Raw genomic sequence first — 23,274 nt, 5'->3', positions numbered from 1 at the left:
GCAGTCGGGGTGGAAATGCTTTCTACAGAAATCCGAAGCCCAGGGGTGCTGCTGCCTTGGGGTCTCAGCTGGGGCACGCTGAGTGCAAGACCCACCCGCCGGGGAGGCTGTGGCGGCTCAGGGCCAGGACCCTGGGGCTCTGCGGCCGTGGGCAGAGGAGGGTGTGCGTGTGGTGATGCCGCCAGAGGAGAGCGTGGCCCACGGGGATGTGGAGTGAATCGTGGCTGAGCGGTGAGTGAGGAAACTCGCTGCCTGCTTCCCTCTGTGCCCCGCCCCTCACAGCCGTCATGCACTGGATTAGCCGCCGTTACTGTCATCCCGGTCTGCAGACGAGGCACGAGTCCTGTGTCTGCAGCACATGGCAGGCCCCGACCTTTGCCGGGCGTGGAGTCCCCGCCTCAGAGCCCAGCGCCCCGGCCCTTCTCCACGGGGATGTGCAGCTGCGGGGCGGCCTTTACGCACCAGCCACGTGGCCTCTCCTCTTCGCCCCACCCAGGGTTTATGGTAGGGACGCCCTCCCGCCTCTGCACAGGCCTGGCCCGCCTCCGGCAGCTGCCCACGGGCTCCCGTCCTCCCAGCTCCCTGACACTGCGCGATGCCCTTCCGCCTCACTCGTGCTGATATGGGGCCCAGTCCTTAGATTTGTGAAAAATTTTATTGAAATATAGTTGATTTACAATGTTGTGTTAGTTTCAGGTGTACAGCACAGCAATTCAGTTATGCATCTATATGTATATACATACGTATGTTCTTTTTCAGATTCTTTTCCATTAAATTACAAGATATCACAAGATATTGAGTAGAGTTCCCTGTGCTATACAGTACGACCTTGTTGTTTATCTATTTTATATATAGTAGTGTGTACATGTTAACCCCAAACTCCTAATTTATCCCTTCCCTGTTTCCCCCTTGGCAACCACAAGTCTGTTCTGTGAGTCTGTTTCTGTTTTGTAAATAAGTTCATTTGTATCATGTTTTAGGTTCCACATATGAGTGATGGCATATGATATTTGTCTCTGTCTGACTTACTTCATTTGGTATGACGGTCTCTAGGTCCATCCATGTTGCTGCTAATGGCATCATTTCATTCTTTTTCATGGCCGAGTAATAGTCCATTGTCTATATGTACCACATCTTCTTGATCCACGCCTCTGTTGATGGACACTTAGGTTGCCTTCATGCTTGGCAACTGTAAATGTTGTTGCTGCAGTGAACATTGGGGTGCATGTATCTTCTTGAACTAGAGTTTTTGTCTTTTCCAGTTATATGCCCAGGAGTGGGATTGCTGGATCATATGGCAGCTCTATTTTTAGTTTTTCGAGGAACCTCCATACTGTTGGCTGCACCAACTTACACTCCCACCAACAGTGGAGGAGGGTTCCCATTTCTCCACACCCTCTCCAGCATTTGTTATTTGCGGACTTTGATAATGGCCACAGCCCTCAGGTTTGAACAGTGAGGCTGGGCTTCAGCTTCCTGCACTAACCAATTAGCGACTTGAAGCCAGTTTCTTAGACGAACCCGTTTGGGTATCGTGGGGTTCCGTAGCCTGTGTAGACAACGGCCCAGTGGGGCTTGTTACACACGGTCCCGCCCGTGCTGAATCAGCAGTGAGCCTCACGAGTTCATCGCCTGATTTATCCTGAATTTCTAAGACGCCAGGACAGCGTGTCATAAACTCCAGCTGACTTGGATGTGCTGTGCTACCAGCCTTTCCTTTCCCTGCCCACTGCTGCCTGGGGACTTGGCCAGAACCAAAGTGCCCTGAGGTTCACGGTCCGGTTTCACTCACCTGTGTGTCCTGTGGGCAGGACTCGGTGGCCTTAGAATTATGCCCATTGACTGAATGACCAAATGAAATATGATGGCTCTTTGGTGAATATTGTCATAATGACCCAGTTGGGTGACCGAGGCAAAAAACGTACAATGTGGGAAGGAACATAAAATAATGCAAAGCTCTCTTCCATTTTCAAAAAGGTGTTTCTGAGTCTTTTGCAAGATTCCACAAAGCAATGTCACGCTGCCCCGGGGATGGAGTCGGCGCCCCCAGAGCCTGGCCCTGGTGTCTGTAAGTCAGAGGCTTTCTTTGCGTTTCTGCCGGAGGGGTGATGCCACCACCCTGACCAACACCCCTTGTTTTAAAAGTTGAAGAGAAAGAGATAAAACACAGTCAGGGGTATAACTGGAGAGAGGCAGCAAGCTTGGCGTTTTATCCTGACTTGAATCAAGCAGCCGTGTGTTTGTGGGACACTTTACCTTTCCTTCAGAACTTAATTTATCACGTAAACGATGTCTCAGTATGTAAAGTTAGAATAATGGGCGCAGTTTGTCTTGTTTTCCTGCCTCACAAGCAAGCCAGTCTGGCCGTACGCACGATGTGCGTCTCATGCGCAGGCACTTTGCTGGGACGGGTTTATGTGCAGAAGAATCCTCACGTGAGTCTTGTCTCCCAGGAGCCTCCGTCCACTTGGGACCAGAGTGTGGTCTTAGGTTTCGTGTGCAGGTCTCCACGCACGGGCGTCAGCCGTGGAACAGAACCCCGCGTGTGACCGCTCCTCAGTCAAGCCAGTTTTTACCAGGCTTACTGGCAACAGCCCAGCAAGGAGGGCAGAGCTGGGCTCCAGAGGTGTGGATGGCGACAGACCTCAGCGCCTTCCGCAGAGGCTCCAGGCCACCAGCCGCGCAGAGCCGCGGATAAATGACCAAAACTAAACGTGTCAGGATGTTTGCCAAACCGCCTTCTCACCAGATATGTCTGGTTTTCCATTGACCTCTCTTGCTCCCCATCTCTTGGTACTGTCAGGTTTGAAAAATACATATTTTAGGCATCGTGATTGGTTTGTAGGGGTCTCTCAATGTGGTTTTAATTTCTTTTTCCCTAATGATTGATTATGTCAGGTGTATCTTATTCTAACAGCTTTACTGAGATGTAATTCATACACCACACAATTTGCCCATTTAACATGTACAATTCAGTGGCTTTTAGTTTATTCACAGAGTTGTGTATCCATTGCCCCCGCCATGTTTAGAACAGTTTGCAATACCCCAGGAAGAAACCTCCCCCCATCAGTTTACCTGTCGCCTCCCTGACCCCCAGGTCTTCCAGCCATGGGTAACTCTAATCTACTGTCTGTCTCTGTGTGTTTGTCTGTTCTGGACATTCACACAAGTGGAACCCACAGCACATGGACCTTTGTGTCTGGGTGCTTTCACTCAGCCTGATGTTTTCAAGGGCCATCCGTGTGGTGGCCTGTGTCAGTGCTTCTCTCCTTTGATGGCCAGATAGTGTTCACTGTACAGATGCGAAGGTCTTTGGGCTTGTTTCGAGTTTTTGGCTGCTCTGAATGCGCTGCTATGAACACCTGTGTACAAGGTGTCTGTGGACATACGTTTTCTCCTGGGCATGTGACTAGGGTGGGGTCGCTGGGTTATTTAGCCAGGTGGGTTGGCCAGACCCTACCCCTCTAGCAAGTCACTCACGTGCCCTCGCTTCCTCCTGAGCCCTCATGGGTGGTTCCTGCAAACTCAGGCATCTGAGCATCTCTCTAAGGAAGGTTACGCTTTTCCCCACCATGCTACTCAACATTCTTCCATCTTTTGTCTACTTACTGATTTCACACCATTCCTCCATTAAATATTCATATGTGTTACAGCAGCTCTCCACTTCCAGTGACCAAAATTTGCATTAGTTTGCTCTTGCTGTTAACAGATTACCATCAGTTTAGCAGTTTAAAACATATCCACTTCTTTTTTTATATCTTATTTTTTAATTTTTATTTTATATTGGAGCACAGTTGATTAATAATGTTGTGTTAGTTTCAGGTGTACAGCAGAGTGATTCAGTTATACATATACATGTATCTATTCTTTTTCAAATTCTTTTTCCATTTAGGTTATTACAGAGTATTGAACAGTGTTCCCTGTGCTGTGCAGTAGGTCCTTGTTTCGCCATTTTAAATACAGCAGTGTGTACATGTCAATCCCAAACTCCCAACCTATCCCTCCCCCTCCACGCTTCCCACACCCCCCTGTAACCATAAGCTCATTCTCTAAGTCTGTGACTCTGTTTCTGTTCTGTAAATAAGTTCATTTGTATCTTTTTTTAAGATTCTGCTTATAAGCAATATCATGTGATATTTGTCTTTGTCTGACTTACTTCACTGATTGAGTATGACAATATCCAGGTCCATCCATGTCTCTGCAAATGGCATTATTTCATTTCTTTCTATGGCTGAGTAGTATTCCATTGTATATATGTACCACATCTTCTTTATCCATTCCTCTGTTGATGGACATTTAGGTTGCTTCCATGTCCTGGCTATTGTAAATAGTGCTGCAATGAATATTGGGGTGCATGACTCTTTTTGAATTATGGTTTTCTCAGGGTATATGCCCAGTAGTGGGATTGCTGGGTCACATGGTAGTTCCATTTTTAGTTTTTTTTTTTTTTAAAGCTATAATTTTTATTTTATTTTTATTTTGTTAACATCTTTATTGGAGTATAATTGCTTTACAATGATGCGTTAGTTTCTGCTTTATAACAAAGCGAATCAGTTATACACATACATATGTTCCCATATCTCTTCCCTCTTGCGTCTCCCTCCCTCCCACCCTCCCTGTCCCACCCCTCTAGCTGGTCACAAAGCACCGAGCTGATCTCCTTGTGCTATGTGGCTGCTTCCCACTAGCTATCTATTTTACATTTGGGTCAGTAGAAGGGTTGGAAAATAGAAATTAAAGAAATCTCCCAGAAAGTAGAGCCAGAATATGAAGGAGATGGGGAAAAAGGAAAGAAAAAAACATTTTTTTATAATTATAGGATTAGTCCATGGGATTCAACATCTGAATAACAACAAAAGTTCCAGAAAGAGATCACAGAGATAATGGAGGGAGAAAATCATCCAAAAAATAATAATAAAAATTTTAAATGTTTCCATAACTGAAGAACATGAGTTTCCAGATTGCAAGGACCCACTGAGAAAACACTAAGACATTTCCATGGAAGATTTCAGAATGCTAGGATGAAGAGACGATCCTAAAAGCTGTGGTTGGGGAAAGAGGGAAGGAAAATAAAAATAAGTTTCTTACATAGGATTCAGAATAAGAAAAATTTCAGGTTTCTGAACAGCTATGCAGCAAACTTTCAGTTTCTGAAGCTTGAAGACAATGGAGAAATGCCTTCAAAATTCTTAGGGTAAATTATTTCCAATCTAATATTTGTTTTTTTTTTTGTTTTGTTTTGGTTTTTTTTTTGTGGTACGCGGGCCTCTCACTGTTGTGACCTCTCCCGTTGCGGAGCACAGGCTCCGGACGCACAGGCTCAGCGGCCATGGCTCATGGGCCCAGCCACTCCACAGCATGTGGGATCTTCCCGGACCGGGGCACGAACCCATGTCCCCTGCATTGGCAGGCGGATTCTCAACCACTGCGCCACCAGGGAAGCCCCATTTTTAGTTTTTTAATGAACTTCCATACTGTTCTCCATAGTGGCTGTATCAACTTACATTCTCACCAACAGTGTAGGAGGGTTCCCTTTTCTCCATGCCCTCTCCAGCATTTTTTTTTTTTGATGATGGCCATTCTGACCAGTGTGAGGTGATACCTCATTGTGGTTTTGATTTGCATTTCTCTAATAATTTGTGATGTTGAACATCTTTTCATGTGCCTCTTGGCCGTCTGTATGTTTTCTTTGGAGAAATGTCTATTTAGGTCTTCTGCCCATTTTTGATTGAGTTGTTTGCAATTCTGATATTGAGCTGCATGAGCTGTTTGTAAATTTTGGAGACTAATCCCTTATCAGTTGCATCATTTGCAAATATTTTCTCCCCTTCTGTGGGCTGTCTTTTCGTTTTCCTCTGCTGTGCAAAAGCTTTTGCATTTAACTGGGTCCCATTTGTTTATTTTTGTTTTTATTTCTGTTACTGTAGGAGGTGGATCAAAAAAGATATTGCTGTGATTTATGTCAAAGAGAGTTCTGCCTATGTTTTCCTCTAAGAGTTTTATAGTGTCCGGCCTTACATTTAGGTCTTTAATCCATTTTGAGTTTATTTTTGTGTATGGTGTTAGGAAGTGTTCTAATTTCATTCTTTTAGATGTAGCTGTCCAGTTTTCCCAGCACCACTTATTGAAGAGACTGTCTTTCCTCCATTGTATAGTCTTGCCTCCTTTGTCGTAGATTAATTGACCATAGGTACATGGGTTTATTTCTGGGCTTTCTATCCTCTTGCATTGATCTATGCTTCTGTTTTTGTGCCAGTATCATACTGTTTTTGTATGTAGCTTTGTAGTATAGTCTGAAGTCAGGGAGCCTAATTCCTCCAGTTCTGTTTTTCTTTCTCAAGATTGCTTTGGCTATTCAGGGTCTTTTATGTCTCCATACATATTTTAAGATTTTTTTTTCTAGTTCTGTGAAAAATCCCATTGGTAATTTGATAGGGATTGCACTGAATCTGTAGATTGCCTTGGGTAGTATAGTCATTTAGACAATATTGATTCTTCCACTCCAAGAACATGATATATCTTTCTATCTGTTTGTATCATCTTTGATTTCTTTCATCAGTGTCTTATAGTTTTCTGAGGGCAGGTCTTTTGCCTCCTTTGGTAGGTTTATTCCTAGGTATTTTATTCTTTTTGATGTGATGGTAAATGGGACTTTTCCTTGAATTTCTCTTTCTGATCTTTCATTGTTAGTGTATAGAAATGCAACAGATTTCTGTGTATTAATTTTGTATCCTGCAACTTTACCAAATTCATTGATGAGCTCTAGTAGTTTTCATGTCATCTGCAGACAGTGACAGTTTTACTTCTTTTCCAATTTGGGTTCCTTCTATTTCTTTTTCTTCTCTGCTTGCCATGGCTACAACTTCCAAAACTATGTTGAATAATAGCGGTAAGAGTGGACATCCTTGTCTTGTTCCTGGTCTTAGAGGAAATGCTTTCAGCTTTTCACTATTGAGTATGTTAGCTGTAGGTTTGTCATATATGGCCTTTATTACGTTGAGGTAGGTTCCCTCTATGCCCACTTTCTGGAAAGTTTTTATCATAAATGGGTGTTGAATTTTTTCAAAAGCTTTTTCTGCATCTATTGAGATGATCATGTGGTTTTTATTCTTCAATTTGTTGATGCAGTGTATCACACTGATTTGTGGGTATTGAAACATTCTTGCATTCCCGGGATAAATCCCACTTTATCATGGTGTATGATCCTTTTAATGTATTGTTGGATTCAGATTGCTAGTATTTTGTTGAGGATTTTTGCTTCTATTTTCATCAGAGATACTTGCCTGTAATTTTCTTTTTTTGTGGTATCTTTGTCTAATTTTGATATCAGGGTGATGGTGGCCTCATAGAATGAGTTTGGGAGTGTTCCTTCCTCTGCAATTTCATATAGTTGCTCGTAGTAGTCTCTTATGATCCTTTATATTTCTGTGGTGTCCATTGTAACTTCTCCTTTTTTGTTTCTAATTTTATTGATTTGAGCCCTCTCCCTTTTTTTCTTGATGAGTCTGGCTAAAGGTGTATCAATTTTGTTTATCTTTTCAAAGAGTGAGCTTTTAGTTTTATTGATCTTTTCGACTGTTTGCTTTTGTTTTTTGGGAATTTTTAAATCGCAGTTTCAATTTCATTACTTGTGAGTGGTGTGTTCATATTTTCTATTTCCTCCTGGTTCAGTCTTGGAAGGTTATACCTTTCTAAGAATTTGTCAATTTCTTCCACGTTGTCCATTTTATTGGCATATAGTTGCTCGTAGTAGTCTCTTATGATCCTTTATATTTCTGTGGTGTCCATTGTAACTTCTCCTTTTTTGTTTCTAATTTTATTGATTTGAGCCCTCTCCCTTTTTTTCTTGATGAGTCTGGCTAAAGGTGTATCAATTTTGTTTATCTTTTCAAAGAGTGAGCTTTTAGTTTTATTGATCTTTTCGACTGTTTTCTTAGTTTCTAGTTCATTTATTTCTGCTCTGATCTTTATGAATTCTTTCCTTATACTAACTTTAGGTTTTGTTTGTTCTTCTTTCTCTAGTTGCTTTAAATGTAAGGTTAGGTTGTTTATTTCAGATTTTTCTTGTTTCCTGAGATAAGATTGTATTGCTATAAACTTTCCTCTTAGAACTGCTTTTGCTGCATCACATAGGTTTTGGATCATCGTGCTTTTGCTTTCAGTTGTCTCTACGCATTTTTTGATTTCCTCATTGATTCCTTCAGTGATCCATTGGTTGTTTAGTAGCATATCATTTAGCCTCCACATGTTTGTGTTTTTACAGTTTTTTTTCCTTGTAGTTGATTTCTAATCTCATAGTGCTGTGGTTGGAAAAGATGGTTGATATGATTTCAATTTTCTTAAATTTACCAAGGCTTGCTTTGAGGCCCAGCATGTGGTCAATCCTGGAGAATGTTCCATGTGCACATGAGAAGAATGTGTATTCTGTTGCTTTTGGATGGAATGCCCTATAAATATCACTTAAGTCCATCTGGTCTAGTGTGTCATTTAAGGCCTGTGTTTTCTTATTGATTTTCTGTCTGGATATCTGTCCATTGATGAAGGTGTGGTGTTAAAGTCTCCCACTGCTCTTGTGTTACCGTCTATTTCTCCTTTTATGGCTGTTAGTATTTGCCTTATTTATTGAGGTGCTCGTATGTTGGATGCACATATATTTAAAATGGTTGTATCTTCTTTGAACTTCATATTAATGGAATCATACAATATGCACAAAATTATTTGTTTTTCTCCTGTATGTTTTGTCTCTGAGATTCATCCGTGTTATGGCTTGTGTAATTTCTATGTAGTAATATTCCACTGTACATATCAAAATTCGTCTGTTTTATATAAAATTTTTATTTTAACTGGGCATAGGCATTATTTTCTCTTTTCATTACTAGAATTTTGCCTAAAGGTTTAATTTCTGAGCATTCTTTTTTTTTTTTTTTTTTTTTTTGCGGTACGCGGGCCTCTCACTGCTGTGGCCTCTCCCGTTGAGGAGCACAGGCTCCGGACGCGCAGGCTCAGCGGCCATGGCTCACGGGCCCAGCCGCTCCGCGGCATGTGGGATCCTCCCGGACCGGGGCACGAACCCGTGTCCCCTGCATCGGCAGGCGGACTCTCAACCACTGCGCCACCAGGGAAGCCCTGAGCATTCATTTTTTATGTTACATTAGTTAATGACTTTCATATGTACAAACAAATGTAAAGAAAATATGATTATGCTCTTTTAGACATTTTGTCATCATTGAGAACTTAGGATAATTTACATTGAAAATGTATTGCCTCCAAATATCCTCCTCATTTTGGTCATACATCTGTTTTGAAAAATGATAATTTTGTGTTCTGAATTTGGGGAACATTATGAAAATCCATGTAAATATGTTAGAAGTAGAACATATGCAAAAAAGCTAATGTTACTTGGAAAAGAGTAGTATTTTAAATTTAAAAAAGAACACTGAGGGAAGAAAAATTGTAGTGTTTTCCATTACCATTGTAAAATATGATATAAAAATGTAATGTTATGTATCATTGAAATTACAAGTTATGGAACTGGAAAATACATCATTTAAAAATCTAAGTGTTTCATTACTAAGAAAAAAACGAGTCCAGGATGCATTAAAACAAATTTGGTACGAGATTGCCTACATTTACCAATTTTATTATATATCTGCAAAATCCTCCCGTACAGCTCCGCATGAGGCCTGTACCTAAGTAAAAATTATACTGCTTCCTGGAAGTAATTTTATCAAAATGCTAGATTAGGATTTTGGACACCATGTGTTTTAATGTCTTTGGGGAAAACGTTTTAGTTACTTTGCTTTGTTTGTTTGTGAGATCCACAGTATGGAAATGTGACTTCTGGAATAACCATTTACAGAACCCTTCCTCCTCCTACGGATACCCTGGAAACTACTATTTGTCATGGATTCCTACTCCCCGGGGCCCTCACCCACAGGACCTTCTCTCTACACATGCCTACGTCTTCAGAAACAGTCTCCCACGGCCAGCTTGCCAGTAACTCAATTCTTGCTTCTCTGAGAGATTGGTGAAGGTAAGATAAAATATAGAATAATAACTTTTTAACCACAGGGGCCCTAGTGGCTCCACAGAAATGAGTGGTGAAGACAGGGTCCTGGGCTGCACGTCCGTCCTGTGTCCTGTGCAGTGAGGCAGGCATGGCAGCCGCCCCTGTGTGGAGGCACCCAGAGGGCATCAGACGCTGCAACCCGCGTGTTGTGTGCGTGTCCTCTCTGAGTGCTCACAGCTCTCCTGTCTCCACGTCTGGGTGAGGAGGCTGAGGTTTATAGTCATCCTATGTGTCTGCCTGCCCACCGTCAGCGGGTCCAGCAGGAAACGCCCGTCCACGTGCAACGCCTGCCATTTCAGTCTCTTCGGATCCTTTATTTCTTTTGCAAAGGTGAGGGTGGGGCTCCCAGGGTCACTCGGCTCCAGCGTTGCGCCGCCCGCCTGGTACCCGCTGATCCCAGGGCGGGTGAGCATCCCGTCGGGCACAGGCCTCTCTGCTGTCCTGAGTGGTCACATCCCTGCAAGGGTCAGCGCGTGGGGCTTTCACAGTTTGACCAGGCTGAGTTCTCTTCAGTCATTTGCGTGGCTCTCGCTATCCTCCTGGAGGTTCATTCACTGGTGCCAGGCGGTGGAGATTCTCAGGACGAGCTCTCAGCCGTCCAGCCGTGTCTCCCGGGGGCTCACACTCTCCTGGTTTCTGGGAAGTCGACCCTCCTCACGGCTCTGCACCCCCCGCATCAGAGGAGCCCCCTTCCTGCACCACAGAGAGCACTGACCTCTGCCCCCGCAAACCTCCTGTACCCGCCCTCTGCGCCCCCCTCCTTGTCCGCGCGCCCAGGTGAGCACGGTTCCGCAGCCCACGACGAGTCCCTGCCCACATTCTCGGCAGAGTCCTTTCCTCTGTGTTTTCAGTCTCTCGCGTCTCCTGGGTCTTTCCCGTCAGGACTTACATGTGCTCGTGGCGCTTCCTTTGAGGAACAAAGTGGTACAAGACAGACAGGACCTTCCCTGCAAAGCGCCTCCCGTCCAGAGACCTGCCAGTCTCCTGGGTCACGGCCGGGCCCCTCCTCACACGCCTGGGCCGCTCGCTGTGTCCTGCCCCCCCGCCCCTCACCTGGGGCTTGTTCTCATTCCCCGGGGGCCCCTGTGCCTCTCCCTTTGAATGCATCACTCCTGACCTGTCAGTGATGGTCAGCCCCCGCTTTGTGCACGAAACCCTTTCCCGGGACTTGGTGACGCCACATGTCCTCGGCCTCCAGGTGACAGCGCCCCAGAAGCTCCACGCTCCACGCTCTGCCCGCGGCGGTTTCGTCTCTGCTGCTGGTCCCCGGGGCTCTCGGGGCCGCTCCGGCCATCCGCGGGGCTGTGACCGCCTGCTTGCAGCTACAGCCAGGAGCCTCCCGGGCCCCGCATCTGCGCGTGGTCAAGCCCAGCTCGCGGGTCCCCCGGCACCTCGCTCCCCCTCAGAGAACATCATCTCTCTCCGCCTGGTTTACACGACCCCCCTCTGCTCACCCAAGATCCCACCCATCCACTCTCCCCTGTAGCCAGCGGCGTCTAAGTATTTGATTACAAGCTCCTCACTTAAAGTTTCCCGTTTTTCGGCACCAAATTCTGCCCGCAGACCGAGACCCAGAGGACCCGGGGCCGGGGCCTGCCTCGCAGTGTCTGCGTTGTGGCCAAGCTGCATCCCGTCCGTTCTCGAGCCGATGGGGCCCCATCTGGCCCCCGGGACCCGCACCACAGCTCCTCTGCTGCCCCCGAGACCCCTCCCCGCCCCGCGTCTCGGAGAGAATCCCTACCTGTTCTTCCGCGTGTGGTTGAATTGTTCCCTTTTCAGAGAAGTCTTCTCCAGCTGCACAGACCGGGCCACGCCCCTGGTTCTGGGTGCTCAGGGAGGCCCTCTTACCCTTGCAGTGCCTGGGACAGGTTGCACCGAACAGCTAACTGTGCTTGTTTTCCCCGACACGACTGCCAGACCCAGGGGACGGGCCCGGGGCTGTCCTTCTTACTGCCGTATCCCGAGCACCCCACGCAACCCCCTTGCATCACAGACGTTGAACACGTTTCTCGCCTAACTGACCAGACGGTACTTTGGTGAACCCGTGGCCCTGCACTGGAGGCAGGTGGTGATCCTCCGGCCTCGCTAGGGCCACCCCAGGCTTCCGGTACCCGTGCATCACTACGCATGTCTGGTCTTTGGAGGAGCAGGTCCTGGGACAGACAGCTCACTGATGTGTCACAGCCCCAGCCGCTGTGTTCAGGATATAGTTTTAAGAGAAGAGAGCTTTTTAGAGGAATCTTTAAAAAATCACCCGGATGCTCTTGTGTATGTGGGGGGGGATCTAGTTCCCCGACCAGGGATCGAACCCGTGCCCCCTGAATTGGAAGTGTGGAGTCTCAACCACTGGACCACCAGGGAAGTCCCCTGGGTGCTTTTATTTTTTTAAAAAGCCTTATTGTATAATTGATATAAAAAAACTCCACATACTTAATGTATACAGTTTGATGAGTTTGTGACATCATCGCTACAATCAAGGTAGTAAACATATTCACAAACCCAAAAATGTTCTCGTGCATCTCCCTCTTCTTTTTTATGTGTGCTAAGAACACATGACGTGAGAGCTGCCCTCTCAGTAAACACTTTAAGTTGGCTCTGGGCACAGTGTTGCCTGCACAGCTCTGGAATCTAATCATCTTGCTTAACTCAAACTTTATACCCATTGAAGGACAAATCCCCTATCCCCTCCCACACCTTGGCAACCACAATTCTATGCTCTGTTCCTATGAGTTTGACTAGTTTATTCCTCATATAAGTGGAATCAAAAGTATTTATCCTTCCGGGTCCAGCTTATTTCACTTAGTGTAATGTCCTCTGACTTCACCCATGTTGTCATACGTGATAGGATTTCCCTCCTTTTTATTGCTAAATAATATTCCATTATATATATATATATATATATATATATATATATATATATGAGGGTACAAGGGTTCTAACTTTTCCATATTCTTGCCAAAAGTTTCTGCACAGCAAAAGAAACAGCAGAATGAAAAGGCAACCTACAGAATGAAAGAAAATATCTGCAAACCATATATCTGATAGGGGGTTAATATCCAAAATGTATAAGGCACTCCTACAGCTCAGTAACAAAGAAACAAATAACCTGATTTAAAAACGGGCAAAGGACCTGAACAGACATATTTCCAAAGAAGACGTACAGACGGCCAACAGTTACATGAAGAGAAGCTCAGCGTTGCTAACATCAGGAAAAGGGAATTCAGAACCATGGTGGGCAGCACCTCACGTGTCTTAGGGCGGCTACTTTATTTATAGATATATACACACGTATCAAAAGCAAGATGAGCTGATGTTTTTTAAATTGGCAGTTTCTTAGGCCCAATTTCCACAAATGTTGATTCCAAAGACTTAGACATTTACATTTTTAAGCAGGCACCCCAGTTTCCTTTGATTTAGGTGGTCTGTGGTCACTGCTATGAAAAACACCCCATAAGAATCTCTTTAGGCTCAAATTTGATGCGAAACTTCACAAATCCATCTAATAGAGAGTGAATCTGGGAAACCGTTGTTTTCCGCCTGTGAGACTCTGCTGTGCCTTTTTTCTGAGAAGCCATATTTCCACCCCTCCCTTGCCTTGCGAGATCTGAGATTGCATTGAAATTCTTATAACTCTATGGTTGTCAGCATGACTTTACCTAAACTTCTTTTTCCTCCCTCAATAAAATCCTCTGTATTTCATTCTTTTTTTTAAACAACTTTATTCAACTGATTTTAAATAGATAATTCATTAATATTTAGTAAACGTACTGAGTTGTGCAGCCATCACCATAATGCAGTTTGAGAACTTTTTGTTTGTTTTTTATCATTATTCTTTTTAAAAATTGGAGTATAGTTGCTCTACAATGTTGTGTTAGTTTCTGCTGTACAGCAAAGTGAATCGGCCACAGGTATACATATGTCCCCTCCTTCTTGGAGCTCCTTCCTGTTCCCCGCACCGTCTCACCCCTCTAAGTCATCCCAGAGCACCGAGCTGAGTCTGTGTTTCATTCTTAATTGCTCCTTCCTGTGATGATGGGAAGTGATTTCGGCAGCGATTAATCTGGAGGATCTGCAGCCTCTCGTTGTTTGCTTTCTCAGACCATCCTGTTTGCACAGCCCATCCTACCCGGGAGGCCATCATTCTCTGCCTCTTCAAAGAGCTGTTGCAGATTCTGTGTGTCTCCTAGGCTTGGCTGTGGCGTTAGACGCAGAGCTGTCTTTTCTTCTTTGTCCCCATTTCCTCAAACTTCAGACACATGCAGGAGAGGTGGAGAGGAGACGGGTCTGCTGCCAGTTACACACGCCAAAGAAGGTTTGTGTGCCGCGTTCGCTAAAATCAGCCGAGAGCTGACGGCGGGTGCTTTGCAGAAAACCGTCTGCCAGAATGAAAGTGGGATTGAAATAGACTTGGGCGTGTTAATGCTGGTGGCAGGTGCCAGAAAGCAGCAGCTTCCGCTGGGGCCTCGGGAAGCGGGGAAATTGTGTGGAGATGGAGTTCTCGCCAGCGTGCAGATCAGACCTGCCAGCGAACGTGCCTAAGGTTGGTGAAGAATAGGTACAATCCTCACTTCCTGAACTGGAATTGCATCTTCTCGTGAAATATTTGACGAAGAACGTGTTTTACTTCTCTTAAGGTAGTCGCTGCCTCAAACTTAACGACAGGACAACTGAAGACAGAGGTGCCCTCGAGGGCACCCTCCTCCACGCTCACCTCCTGGCCGGAGCGAAGGGGGGTTGAGCCGGGCATCCTGAACCGGTACCTCCGTTCCCTCCTCCCTGATGGCATGAGATGCTGTGGGGTGTCTGAGCAGCTCTCTTTGCCTCTCTTAAAACCACCAACTCATCTCTTTGCCTCATCACCCACTTCAGCGTTCTTGTTTACACTGATTGAAATCAGATTGAGATGGACCCACCGCTGGTGGCTTGAAGACGGCTTTGCGTGAGGCCCACCAGGCATGACTGTCACAGCCGAGACAGGACGTTGCGGGGGGGGGGCTGGGGAAATGCACAGGGGGTGTTTCCCAAGTAGGAAGAATGGCCTTGGGGTGGGGTTGGGGGGGGAGCCTCAGCTCAGTGAGGTGAGAAACAGAACAGAGGGGGTGCTGGGTACAGCATTTGGTCAGCGTCCATCCGTCCCTCATCCATCTGACCCATGCAGAGCAGAACCAGAGATGAGGGCCAAGGCTGAGTTCGCAGTGGGGATGCAGCAGGAAGTGTCCCCAGGTCCTTTTCCTAACCGTCTGTTAGAACTCTGGAGGGAGCTCAGGTTTGAAAAACCCAAGTGTGAGGCCGTTGAGAAGCTTCAGGAGGACCTGTCTTTGGTGCGTTTAAGACGAAACCCAAATTCTGAGCTTGCGACCAGCCCAGGGAATGTATGTAGTTGGTGGCAGAGCCAGGCTGTACCCTGGTTCGCCGAATGTCAAGTCACTATCTTTTCAAGGCAGGTTTAAACAAAGGGGTTTCAGCAACATTTAAGTTATTCAAAAAACGGCTAGGTGTAAGGGATGACCCTATTCCAAAGTGAAATCCTAATTTGATTCTTTTAACATTTTGCGTATCACGATCATAATGCTTTTTAAAAAATATTTTTATTGAAGTATAGTTGATTTATAGTGTTCTGTAAGCAAAGTGTAAGTTTTGTACAGCAAAGTGATTCAGTTATACATATACATACATTCTTTTTCATATTCTTTTCCATTGTGGTTTATCACAGGATATTGAATATAGTTCTCTGTGCTATACAGTAGTACCTTGTTATTTATCCATCCTATATATAATAGTTTGCATCTGCTAACCCCAAACTCCCAGTCCTTCCCTCCCCCAAACCCCCTCCCCCTTGGTAACCACAAGTCTGTTCTCTATGTCTCTGAGTCTGTTTCTGTTTCATAGATAAGTTCATTTGTGTCATGTTTTAGATTCCACATATAAATGATATTGTATGATATTTGTCTTTCTCTGTCTGACTTACTTCGCTTAGTATGATCACCTCTAGGTCCATCCATGTTGCTGAAATGGTATTATTTCATTCTTTTTTATGGCTGAGTAGTATTCCATTGCGTATATGTGCCACATCCTCTTTATCCACTCCTTTGTTGATGGACATTTAGGTTGCTTCCATGTCCTGGCTATTGTAAATAATGCTGCAGTGAACATCGGGGTACATGTATCTTTTCGAATGTTTTTGTCTGGATATGTGCCCAGTAGTGCTATTGCTGGGTCGTACGGTTGTTCTATTTTTAGTTTTTTAAGGAACCTCCATACTGTTCTCCATAGTGGCTGCACCAATTTACATTCCCTCCAACAGTGCAAGAGGGTTCCCTTTTCTCCACACCCTCTCCAGCATTTATTTGTAGATTTTTTGATGATGGCCAATCTGACCAGTGTGAGGTGATATCTCGTTGTAGTTTTGATATGCATTTCTCTAATAATTAGTGATGTTGAGCATCTTTTCAACAATCATAGTGCTTTTCAAAGAATCAGATATACCTGTATAGCAATTGGAACCTTCAGTGGCTTTTCACGTAGAAAATTACTCTATCACCTATTTTTTTCTTTTTTTAAGAAAAATCATGTACAAGAAAATAGTATGGTTGTTACAAGAAAACAGGTAAAGCATCATAAAAGTTGGGTGATACAGAGCTGTGAGATTATTATTAAAACAATTTAGATAAATATAGTCTACTTGTTAGCTTTTTAAAGAGTTAAACATAGTATTCCTTTTGCTTTTCAAAAGCAAGGGTACGGTAATCTAGCATGGGTTTAAGTTTTGTATATTTTTATGTTACCAAGTTTAATATTTAAGAAATAATTGTATTTTGGGTTTTATGTCATATTACTAAGCATACCAAGGTGTCACAAAATTTCTCCTTTCCTTTTTTCCCATTTTTTTCGATTTTCTCTTTTTTCTCTTTTCCTCTCCTTCCCTCCCCTGTCCCCCCCACTTCCTTTCTTAATAGGACGATATTTGATTTTGTTAGTTTTTCTTCCTTAAATGGTACGAATTATTATTCATAATTCAGTCATAATTTACATAAATGTCACACAATTATAGTCTTTACCAGGACAAAGATTGGGGACCACCCCACCTAAGCCTTTTGTGCTCTGAATGGGGTCACTGGCGGCATGCTGCCTGTGCAGACGTCAGTGTGTCCACGCGAGGTTGGGATTCCCGAGTCCTGGTGCTGGGACACATTTTCAACATTAATGCCCATCTGCAGGTATTTACCTGTTTGATTAAAAGCCTACCCCCCAGGAGCCATCCGGCACTGTTAGTTTTCCATACAGCTTGCTGATTCTATTTTCTGCATTGGTGAGAACAGATGAAATGATTTAAGCCTTTTTTTGTCTGCTAATGATTTTGAAGTCCCAGATCATGACTGCGGTGCAGTAGAAAATATGGTCATCCCTCAGCATCCGAGGGGGGGTTGGTTCCAGGACCCCTGTGAATACCCAAATCCCTGGATGCTCAAGTCCCTTATATAAAATGGTGTAGTATTTGCATATAACCTACACACATCCTCCTGTATGTTTTAAATCATCTCTAGATTAGTTATAATACCTGATACAATATATATGCTCAGTAAATAGTTACCAGTGTGTGACAAATCCAAGTGTTGCTTTTTGGAACTTTCTGGAGTATTTTTTTTTCTTGAATATTTTCTGAGGCAGATACGGAGGGCCGGCCATATCCCTAATACCTGATGTACCGTGTTTCTGACTCAGAACCCATGTCTACTCCAAGGAGATCCTCCCCACGCCAGGCACCCTCCCTAGCTGTCAGAGAACACCGTTTACTCCTTGAATTCCTAGCAGTGGCAGCCCCTTGGAGAAGTCTGACCCACTGTTAAATACAGTACACTGTGTTGGTCATGGTTAATTGTCATGTTTCGTTACGTTTGACTCTATTAGAAGACTAAAAGCTTTGAGAACTTCATTCAAAGAGAAAACCTAAGGAACTAGCATAGCACTTACACATAATAAATACTCTGCTTCGTTCTCCCAAATTAACTCACTTCACAATTTCTCCTGAACTGGGTGTATTTATAAATAAGTGAAAGGTTTGAATTACATTATTTTAAAGATCCACTTCAACTCTAAAATTCTCTTAACTCAGTGAACAAAGAAAGATACTATTTCTATTTCATAAAATCATGCATCTCCCAAATAAGTATACAGTCTTTACAGAATAATTATTGATTACAAGATGCATAAATATTCATTGTTCAAAAAACCAGAAAACTGTGAAGAAGAAAAAGTAGCATGATCTCACCACACAAATAAATAGAAATCTTTGATAAGTAGGTTGAAAATGTATATAGTACTTTAACTTTTTAAAAAAGATATTTGTTTATTTATTTAGTTGCACTGGGTCTTAGTTGTGGCAGGTGGGCTCCTTAGTTATGGCTCGTGGACTCCTTAGTTGTGGCATGCGAACTCTTAGCTGCAGCATGCACGTGGGATCTAGTTCCCTGACCAGGGATGGAAGCCGGGCCCCCTGCATTGGGAGTGCGGAGTCTTATCCACTGCGCCACCAGGGAAGTACCACTTTAACTTTTTGAATCTAAAAAATCACTTGGTCAAATTCAAATAGTGTATAGAGTGTAGAAATTATTTCATAAAAGACAACAACTTTTCACTAAAGTATATACACCAAAACAGTAATAATTTTTCTAGTTTAGTATTGTTAGTAACTTATATTCATTCCATATGTGTTATTTTGTAACACATTTTTCTCCATTGAGTGGTTGTATTTTAAATTGTTCAATTAATCCCCTGTGTCAGACAACTTCTTGCTACTATTTTCTATAAGATGTAACAAACCACCTTGTTTGCTATATTTGATGAATTTCTATTGCTTTTTGACTAATACAACTCTTGGATTGGAATTAAGCTGATCAAAGGTGGTTCATATTTGCTTCCCCCAGTAAGACTGAACAGGTCTGTTCTCCCAGCAGCACTGTTAAGAAGGCCCATTTCCTAAAACACTCAGCAATAGTAGGGGTGGACATTGTTTTTAATCCTTACCATATTGATAATCTGAAAATTTATTTTCCAGATAAATTTTCTTACATGAAAATATCTGATTTTGCAATAAACATATGTTAGCTATTTTGTAGGTTTTTTTTTTTTTAAGGAACTGCATATTCAGGCATGGTGTTTGCCCAGTTTTCTTTTGGAGTATTCATTTTTCAAAAATTGACTTGAAGGCATTACATTTATAATGCTTTGTTTTAAAATCTTCATGAATATTTGGATGAACTTGGCAACGTGGAGATCGCATTCTGGGTTGGATGCTGAGTCTTTAAGTAATCTTTTAACAATTGAAGCCACCTGACCAGAAAAGAAGTCTGGACATCTTCCCTAAGCAATTTGATCGTCAGTGTAAATGGGAGTGAATAATTATGGATGTAACTGGAGTCCTTGAATATAATTGCACTCATAAGTCAAATGAGATAATTCATAACAATTTGATCCAGTATTTCAGTTTTGTCTGTTAAATTATTCATATGAATACTTTCATGAGTTTAGCTGTGAATATTTGCTTGGTGGTTGGATTCATGACATCAACTATCTTAGCTCTTTATTTTTCCAATTTGTGTCTAATTAACATATATGGGAAGGTGGGGAAAATTTGTTTTTCTTAATATAAGAAACGCCTTTCCCCACGGACTTACTGAGGCTGTCTGATGAGCATTTACTAGGACTGGTAGTTTCATAAGTGTGGTAATAATAATACTCATTACTTCAAGGGAAAATACTACAAGTCTCTATTTTACAACTGGGGGAAATGGCATCCAGAGAGGTTAGGGAAGCTTCCAGAAGTCACACAGCATGTTGGTGGCTGAGACTGGATTCAAATCCCGGTTTACGTGGATTGAAAGATGGAGCCGTCCCCACGCCACAGTGATGCTTGTGGTGGTCCCCTCTGGAGCACAGCCAGAGGGCACAGGGCCGTAGTCTGACCCGGGCCACGCTCCTCCATCACCAGGCAAATGCACCACCCAGATGGTCACGTGCTCTTTCCATTTTGTAGCACCTGCTGTGCAGACAAAACCCTCTGCGACTTGAACAGGGGTTTGCAGTCACGGCCTGCGGTGCACATATGTGAGAAGGTGCACAGCGTGGCAGCAGCTGCGGTGACCAGATGTGCAGTCGAAGGATGCTGACCCGAGGGGTGTGGCTTCCGGTGGGCAGTGACCAGAGGTGTGGTGGAGGCACAAGCCCTCGGGCCCACCGGTGACTTTCAGGTCCTCTTGAATGGAAACGGTGAGGCGTCTGTCTTGGCGGAGAAACAGCTCCTGAGCCAGAGGCCGTGAGAACAGCAAGCAGTCATCTCAGCAGTCATTTTGGAATCTAGGGGCTTGGCAACCAACAACATCTCAGTTATTTCTGCTTGAGTTAGATAATTCACGTAATTACCCTAATAGGTCCGCATACATAATGCCATGCATCAGTATTATCCCGCATTAGAGTCTCCTAAAATGATCAGGAAGGGGGTATTTTGTAGGCGTGTCTATGTTTATACGATGAAGGATCACATTTAGCTTAATATACCTTTTCTAGCACTAGAGTCTCTCTATCTGCTGATTTAATAACTGCTTTATGAGGGTTATATATGAATCACCATTAGTTGTGCAATAAATCAGCAATTCGTTAACCCAGCCGAGCATCAGAATCCCCTGGGGAGTTTTTGTTTTCTTTTTTTTTTTTTAAAGCAGATTTTAATCTCTGAGTCAGTGAAGATCTGATTCTGTCTGAGGTGGGACCTGGAAATCAGCATTTTTAAAAAGGTCTCCAGGTGAATCTGACATGTAGTCGGAAGTATCAACCACTATTTTCACCACAAGCCCAGCCTCATTAGAGAGTGCTGCTTGTTTTACAATAAAATGTTACTTTGTATCATAATGTGCATCTCACCATCTGACCTTCAGTGCAGTAAAGCCTGTCATCCCTAGTCTTCAAAGCGTCTGGTAAAGGGCTTCACCTTCTGCCACCTGCCGCGCGTGCTCAGCGCTTCACACGGTTATCTGCCGAATATGCCACGCTGGTCAATAGCTCACGTGCTGGTCTTTAAACATCCAGATTTTCCTGACTGCCTTCAAACATCTCCTGGTGGGTCTTAAGGAGTCTGCCTAAATGCCCCCACTTTCCCCCTACACCTCCCAAGACTGCGTCTTTGATTCCAATCCTTGAAGCACTGCCCACCTCATTACGCTAGTTTACATTGTGCTGGGTTGTTTACATTTTTATCTCAATCCCTGTGTTACACCTTTTTTGAGGACAGAAACCAAAGAGCCAGAGCCTGCACACACTGGCTCTCAGGGAGGACCTACAGATATGCATTTTCTTCTCCAGCTGTGTCTCTGCAGCTCTGCTCTCCATGCTATTATCAATCTTTTATCTTTCAAGATGGTAGTTTCTTTAAAAGTGTTTTCTTCCGGGACTTTAAGCTTATTCACTGCTCTTTTATTAACTGTATTTCAGTTTGATGTTTGTAAGCAGTACAGTCAAGTTAGCTTATCTGTTCCTTGTTTCTTCCTTTTTTTTTTTTTTTGGCCACGCTGCATGGCTGATGGGATCTCAGTTCCCCGACCAGGGATTGAACCTGGGCCGCGGCGGTGAAAGTGCTGAGTCCTAACCACTGGACCACCAGGGAGCTCCCACATCTGTTCTTTCAGAGGCCGCTTTTCTTGTGCGATTCTTTAGGAGGAATCAGTGGGGGGGGGGGTCCGTGGGCCTGGCCGAGGTTCAGCCGCGCCGTCCTTTAGATGTGCTTGGCTGGAGGCTGCAGTCCGTGGGCCTCTCTGTTTGCTCCCAACTTTGCCTTCTCAGCCGGATGCAGAATCTGCTCTCAGGGGCTGTTTGGCCGGAATGGGGGCAGGTTCACTGCACAGAGTCTGTGGACCCCGATGAGCCCCTTACGAGGGAGCCTGGCAGGAGGACCAGGCCAGGACGCCCAGTTCGTGCTGCGCTTTCCGGGTTTACCTTTTGCCTCTCTGTTCGCGGAGGGCTGTTAGCAGATTTGCCGCGTAAGGAAGGGAGGCCAGCGCTGCTGAGGCGAGGCCGGGACCCGCTGCGCCGTGAGGCTGCCCAGCTCCTCCTCACCGGGGATGCCCCGGACGTGGCAGAGGATGCGGGGTGCGGGGGTCGGCAGGGACCTGGGGAGAGGCCGGCGTGGGGCCGCCCGAATCCTGACCAGGATGTACCCTGCGAGGGGGGAGACACGGGGTGAGAACAGAGGAGGAGAACCAGGAGAGGGGGTGTCAGGGGGGCAGTGCCCTCTCTGCCACCTCCCACCCCTCCCTTGGTGGCTCAGGGACCTTGGAACGTCTTGGTTTTGTACTTCTTGTGCGGGCATTCAGGCTCACGTCTCAGGCTTTGTTTCAACCCGTAAGAATAAACACAAGCCCCTTCTCCCCATCCTTTTGCGTCTGCCTGCCCCCCCTTCGGAAGCAGGAGCGGAGTGGGGGCCACCGTGACTTCTGTCCTTGTGTTTAATGTCGCGCGACGCCCCGTGTGTGTAACTTTCCGGGGTGTCCTTACTTAGGGTGGAGTGGGAGCCGCTGGCGCTCTGTGCTGAAGGATCAGTGAAGGGACCTGCACGACGTGGGCCCCGGGCACTAACCTGCCGTATCTCCCTGTCCCCTCAGACGGCACGCCTGCTGGCCCCCCTGGTGCGGGCGGCCCCTGCTCTGGGCACAGACGGCCGCCCTCCTGCTGAAGCGGCTCCGCCACTCACGTCGGGCCTGGAAGGGCCCCGCCTCCGACCTGCTGCTGCCTGTGCTCTTCGTGGCCTTGGCGACGGGCGTGTTCACGGTGAGGCCTTCGGCCGTCGACTGCCCTCCCCTCGAACTGACACCTGGCCATTACGACAGGGTCGAAACCTACTTTTTCAGGTAAGAACCTTTTTTGGCTTCTTCCCGTGTATTTCCAAATTATGTCAGGACAGATTAGGAATAGCAGTAACTCTGATGCTTTTAAGAATTTCAAATATACATGCGTTGTCATCGTTTTGGAGGTCGGTGTTCCCAAGGGTGAGCACTGAGAAGCTCCTGCTTCTTTCGGGGCCTGTCTTACAACAGATGCTGAGGACAGATGCGGCAAGCCTGGTCCAACCTCTGTGCCCCCCGGGCTCCCCTTGGTGGAAGGGGACACGACCGCTGACATGCAGAGAGTGGAGCTCACAACCGCCCACGGGCCCTGAG

At 45.0% G+C, this 23,274-nt stretch overlaps 1 long non-coding RNA gene across 1 annotated transcript; it reads left to right on the top strand.

Annotated features, from left to right (window-relative positions):
- The first annotated feature begins 1,981 nt into the window (after positions 1 to 1,981).
- Positions 1,982 to 22,763, top strand: LOC102988486 (uncharacterized). The gene is made up of 3 exons (XR_447652.3): positions 1,982 to 2,068; positions 9,860 to 10,033; positions 22,720 to 22,763. It is a non-coding gene; the product is annotated as an uncharacterized lncRNA (long non-coding RNA).
- The last annotated feature ends 511 nt before the right edge of the window (positions 22,764 to 23,274 follow it).

The sequence above is a fragment of the Physeter macrocephalus genome, chromosome 5 (assembly GCF_002837175.3).
Source record: "Physeter macrocephalus isolate SW-GA chromosome 5, ASM283717v5, whole genome shotgun sequence".
In the NCBI taxonomy this organism is placed as follows: Eukaryota; Metazoa; Chordata; class Mammalia; order Artiodactyla; family Physeteridae; genus Physeter; species Physeter macrocephalus.
The sequence above is the reverse complement of the archived record's forward strand: the minus strand, read 5'-3'. Positions and strand labels throughout refer to the sequence as shown.